At 32.3% G+C, this 6,631-nt stretch overlaps 1 protein-coding gene across 1 annotated transcript in view; it reads left to right on the top strand.

The window, feature by feature from the left end:
• Positions 1-860: 860 nt before the first annotated feature.
• Positions 861-6,631, top strand: part of LOC143058173 (chitin synthase chs-2-like) — a 46,742-nt gene continuing 40,971 nt past the window's right edge. The window contains exon 1 of the mRNA XM_076231636.1: positions 861-1,099. The gene's annotated coding sequence lies outside the window, so the exon portion shown is untranslated. The remainder of the gene's footprint in view (positions 1,100-6,631) is intronic.

Here is a 6,631-nt window from a genome sequence, read left to right as displayed (position 1 = left end):
ATATTGTGGACTGATACTAGTTGAAAAAATAAATACCGCTTGAGGCACGAAGAAGAATTTAATTCTGTCCCACAAAATGCATGCGTAATTTGTGTACAATATCAAAAATAAATGTTACGTCTCCCAATAATCCCTTGTTAAAGAATATCAAATTATCGTCTCCTGAAAAAGTAGTACAACAGATATTGGAATTCTCTTATTTAATATTAATTTTCTCGGCTTAACAATATTATGTCAAGAAATAAAAACTTGATTTTTGAAAATTAAATTTAAAAAAAGTGTATTTGAAAGCAAGTATTTTCATTTATTTTTTAATATTTGTCTATTTTCCTTATATTTTTAACAATCATTTACCTCGTTTCCTGCTTTCTCTTTTTTTAAATTTTTCCTATACACCTTATATTCAAAAGAATTCCTAAATTCAGTGCAAATACTTAGTCTAGTTTAAACATATTTATTTATAGTGGATTGTGAAACAAGTTTTGCAACTTATATTAATCCCTTTCCACTTTGCGGGTGCGAGTGCTTGTTGCCTTGTAGCGGCATTAGCCTGCTCTTTTTTCGATGTCTACAAGGATGTCTTTAAAGTGTAGGATATATTGCTCTTTCTGAACACGGGTCCGCCATTTATCGTTGGCCATAATGGCCATGTATTTTTGACAACATTAAAGAAAAACCACAGTAGCTCTACTCCGCTTGCTTCTAGTTTAAAACAACCGAGTCATGCTGCGAGTGACACGAACCTTTGTTTTTAAGGGGAAGTCGATTTCACTAATAGCCAGTTAAGATACCAATGATAGATAAAACAAGGAAGTACTACAATGACTATAAAGGATAGGGTTTTATCTAATCTGATATGACACAGAGCCCGTATCTTGAATTCAACGACATTGGATCATTTATAACAATCGTTCAAACTTTTATAGATTTTTCATTGATTTTTAGTGAATTCGACAAACGGCACATGCAGTGATCTTTTGGGAGATATCGGTTCGTTTTAAAGTGTTGTTAGGAAACTTAAGTCATAGCGGCAGGGACACGGGACTTTATCTGTATGCATAATTTTACAGTACTTATTGGTAGGATGAGTCTCTGTGCAGTAAGTCTTTTATTTTATTATTATACCTCAATATATACATGCATTTATATATACGTATTTCCTTATTGACTCATAAAAGAATACATTTGCTACTTTTACGAAACTGTCCGAAAAGAAATATCTACTATTAAATAGTTATATACAAAACTATTTACTTGTTATGAACTATTTAGTACTGAAACAAATAATTTGCTGATCAAAATAGTTTCAATTATTTTTTTCCCGTAAAAAGACAATTTGCAAGTGTATTATAATATCCCTCTAGATACCAACAGTTTCCCGACACGTTTTTTTTTAACACAATAGATTAAGGGACGACATCAAAAGATCGATGTAGGATAAAAAAAAACTTAAATCAAATAGTTTGGGGTGGGGGTTAAAATTCTGCAAGTTTTGTTTATCTAAAATCGATTTTTACATATATCCCTATTGGTAAATCAATTTTTCCCAAATTAAGTTAAGAGGGGTGGGGGGGGGGGGGCAGTGAAAAAACTATGTGAATTAAGTTTTGTATCCTACACTGAACTTTTGATGTCGTCCCTAAGGTCGTCGAAGATAGAAATGCGACATTGACTATATGAAAAACAATTTATATTCTCTCTGTTATATGAACAATGCACCTGTAGACTATAGGCCGGACAAGGTTGTTCGACAATCTTTATCCTTAACTAATAATCTAATGTTGTTAAGATCAAAGATTGAGTCATTTTTACATTTTTACAATATTAACAGGAAATGGATTGAAGAACAAAGATAACAATTTCCTGCATGCATTTTTTTTTCTTCAAAAAACACAATCCCCTTAATCTTTTATCAATTTTTTAAAAATATTGTTTATCAATTTGCCTGGTGCTTTCAAAGTGTCCGCAAATAACCCCGTATTAAATCGTTCCACTTCAAAAGTATACAAAGAGAAGATAACCCCGTATTGAATTGTTCTTCTTGAGACTATGGTAAATAAACTTAAAATGATAAAAGATAGCATGCAGACTTCTCATACGTTCAGGTATTTCACATCCAATATTTTATGGAAATATTCTTTATAAAGCACAAAAATGTCAGTATTCACCTCAGAAGCTAACAAAACCTTTTAATAGACTTATTAAGAAGGGATATAGTTACGATACTGTTCAACTTGTCAGGTCATTAAAGATTGCATATTTTGGCGTTAATACTGATTCACTTATAGGGTCTTTGCATCGGAACTAAACACATTCATTATAATGAACCAGTTGTTGGCATGACACGAGTTATGTTCTTCTCATATACATGTATGTTATGATGGTATGATACTAAACCCCTCACGGGGAGGATTGTGCCTGATATTCATATGATGAAGACATAATTTTTCAATCAGTTTAATTCAAGTCCGGAGCTGGCATTTCAGTTAACTGCTTGTAGTCTGATGTTATTTTTGTATTATTGTCATTTTGTTTATTTTCTTTGCTTACATCTTCTGACATCAGACTCGGACTTCTCTTGAACTGAATTTTAATGTGCGTATTGTTATGCGTTTACTTTTCTGCATTGGCTAAAGGTATAGGGGGGGGGGGGTTGAGATCTCACAAACATGTTTAACCCCGCCGCATTTTTGCGCCTGTCCCAAGTCAGGAGCCTCTGGCCTTTGTTAGTCTTGTATTTTTTTAACTTTAGTTTCTTGTGTACAATTTGGAGTTTAGTATGGTGTTCATTATCACTGAACCAGTATATATTTGTTTAGAGGCCAGTTGAAGGACGCCTCCGGGTGCGAGGATTTCTCGTTGCATTGAAGACCTGTTGGTGACCTTCTGCTGTTGTCTGCTCTATGGTCGGGTTGTTGTCTCTTTGGCACATTACACATTTCCATTCTCAATTTTAACTTATGGTGTAGCAACGAAAAAACAGTTAAATTTATTTTTACTTGTCAAATTCTAAATGATATTATAATATCAACTTCATATCGCTATACGCGAACTTAGCAATAAATACAACTTGCTTACAAAAAAAAATAAAGATATGTGACATCCGCACAATTTAGAAAATTTAAAAGAGGGGCGAAAGATACCAGAGGTACTTTCAAACACATATTCGAAAATAAACTGACAACATCACTGTTAAAAAAATACATGTTTAACCCCGCCACATTATTTATGTATGTGCCTGTCCCAAGTCAGGAGCCTGTAATTCAGTGGTTGTCGTTTGTTAATGTGTTACATATTTGTTTTTCGATCTTTTTTTTTTACATAAATAAGGCCGTTAGTTTTCTCGTTTGAATTGTTTTACATTGTCTTATCAGGGCCTTTTATAGCTGACTATACTGTATGGGCTTTGCTCATTGTTGAAAGCCGTACGGTGACCTATAGTTGCTAATGTCTGTGTCATTTTGGTCTTTTGTGGACAGTTGTCTCATTGGCAATCATACCACATCTTCTTTTTTATATAAGCAGACAAAAAACTTGTATTAGTCATCACAACACAACATGAAAAAAATTAAGACTTAGCAACACGAACCCCCCCCCAAAAAAAAAATAAACTAATGGTGAATGCAGGTGCTCCGGGAGGGTACACAGAGCCTGCTCCACATGTGGTGTAAATTACTATGATTGAAGGTCGGACGCTTTTTAAAAAAGTCGTGAAATTATTACCTTCATTCTTATTCCTATTGCCAGTTTGTGTTTCAGTTTGAAAAATAAACAGCTGCACCATGAGCGCATGATACGCCCGTCATCTTGTGTAGAAGTTTTATGCAAAATCAGAAATGGTTTCTGAGAAAGTTTTAAGCAATAACCATATATTGTTTTTTAGATACGGCAGGACATGTGAAACCCCTCCTGGTTTTTTTTTACAAAAAACTAAATATTACTAAAATAAAATTTTGAATCAAAACCAAAAAGTATTCAAACTCATAGATCGAGAAAAAAAACCTCCCCCTTTTTTTACAAAATACTCAATGACTCAAAAATAAAATGTTGAAGCATCACCAAAAAGTATACAGATCTTAAGGTTGATATAATAAAGGAGTGTGTTAAGTTTTAAGCAATAATCATTAATCGTTTTTGAGATACAGCGCGACATGTAAAAAAACATCCCCTTTTTTTACAAATACTCAATAACTCAAAAATGAAATTTTGAATAATCACCAATAAATATACAGATATTAAGATTAATATAACTAAGAAGTGTGTAAAGTTTTAAGCAATAATCAAAAATCAGTTTTGAGATAAGGTGCGACATGTGAAAAAAACACACACCCTGTTTTAGTTACAAAGTGCCGTAACTCAAAAAGTTTTGATCTTATTTTCACCAAAAAGTATACAGATCATTTGACCATCATAAGAAACAACTATTTAAAGTTTCATGAAAGTTGGATAAGTCGTTCTCAAGTTACGGTGCGACATGTTTACGCCGGACAGACAAACGGACAGACGGACAGACAGACGGACGGACGGACGGACGGGCAGACGGACATTTGTATACCATAATACGTCCCGTCAATTGACGGGCGTTTAAAAACGGTTGTACTATAATTCAGTTATTCACTGTGTCCATTTAAATTACAGATCGAGATGAAGAAAGTTAACAGAATCACCGTTTAAATCACATTTTCCTCCAATTTAAAAGGGTTGTTGTGAACGAGGGAAATAGGAGCCTCCAATGTAACTATTTTTGTTAACCGCTTATTTAAATCGATCAAAAACATTCTAAACTATAGAAAAGGGGGAGGGAGTCTGCCTTGAAATAATTAGTTTACTGCTGGAAGGCTACGATTACAGAATTCTAATTGTTTTACAATTTCCCCAATATAAGATTGAGGGTTCACATAAGGTTTTTAATGAAAAATGGAAATATGGAATACATTAAATTTACAAATTTGAAATGGTAACTTGATTATTCAACATATTCTCTGTAGTATAAATTTTATTGAGATATGATACATTTATCTAATAATCTATCTATCTGTCTATTTATCTATTCATTTATTTATTTGCGTTCTAGTATCTACATTGGTATATATACATTTGTAGTTACATGTTTCTCATAACAATAGTGTGCACATTAAAAAATGTCCGAAATACCGCAATCAGTCTTGTCAAGTACATGTACATGTATGTACATGTATATATGTTCAATCCTGTCATCCTACTTTGCTATAAGTTTTTTTCAATAATGATATTTGTATTTGTAAAGCTATATAGAGTATTAAGTAAGATTGTACTTCTATAAAGAATTAAAATTAAGAATAGATTCGTTTAAATCCACTTTATTACACTACAGACTTATACATTGCTTTTTAAAAACACAGAGTTGTATATAAAATTGAACATTAAGTTTATAAAATATCAAATAAAAACAGACTCGTTTAAATCAAGTATTTTACATGACTTTTTTTTGTATTCTTTGCTTTTGTTTTATTTTTTTTTCAAAAATAATATTTGTGAAGCTAATTTAAAACAGAGTATTAAATAAGATTGAACATTTTTATAAATTATCAAATAAGAAAAGATTCGTTTAAATAAACTTTATTACACTAAAGTCTCATACATTGCTTAAGCCATAATATCTTTATACGTTTATCAGTCTACAAGTGTAGTGAACTTAAAATGCAATATAAAATATGTTTTAAGAACCATCTTTAGATAAAATTCACACCGGGGTACATGTTTTGGACTTTTATCAAAACGACGCGAATTCGTACGTGTAATCATTTGTAAATATAACCCATGATAAAACTCTGCACATACTACACTTTGTTAAACGTTAACCTTAGATACCTACCGATAACCTTTACAAATGATACGTTTAGTATAGAAAAAGTTTTACAATGTGGAAAATTTGTTATTTGCCCAAATCCAAATATGTTAACTTTTATATTACTGATTAGTTTGCAATGTTATGTTTAGGACAGAAAAAAGTTTTACATATATAGGGTATATATCTCCCAATTGATACGATATTCCCGTGCTTGCATTTCCTATCATGATTTTCTTGATAGAGAGTTACTGCTTACAAGGAAGCTATTAAACCAAGAGTTCCAAATGATGAAGTTGAAATCATCCCTTTCGTAAATTTTACGGACGCCATCACGAGTTGGTTGACCGTTATGGAATAACCGTTTCACAAATGATATCGGATATGTTCTTTACGTCGTAACTACAATCCCCTTCCCTTTCATGAATGTGACCTACCGAATTAGACTATTTACCGGATTTGTAATCACATAAGCAACACGACGGGTGCCACATGTGGAGCAGGATCTGCTTACCCTTCCGGAGCACCTGAGATCACCCCTAGTTTTTGGTGGGGTTCGTGTTGTTTATTCTTAAGTTTTCTATGTTGTGTCATGTGTACTATTGTTTCTCTGTTTGTCTTTTTCATTTTTAGCCATGGCGTTGTCAGTTTGTTTTAGATTTATGAGTTTGACTGTCCCTTTGGTATCTTTCGTCCCTCTTTTACAATGTGGAAAATTTGTTTTTTGCCCAGATTCAAATATATTACTTTTTATATTATTAATATTTTTTTTGATAATTTTTGATTACTTAGCTTCAATTTAAA

This window comes from Mytilus galloprovincialis, chromosome 14, assembly GCF_965363235.1.
Source record: "Mytilus galloprovincialis chromosome 14, xbMytGall1.hap1.1, whole genome shotgun sequence".
Classification (NCBI taxonomy): domain Eukaryota; kingdom Metazoa; phylum Mollusca; class Bivalvia; order Mytilida; family Mytilidae; genus Mytilus; species Mytilus galloprovincialis.
The sequence above is the reverse complement of the archived record's forward strand: the minus strand, read 5'-3'. Positions and strand labels throughout refer to the sequence as shown.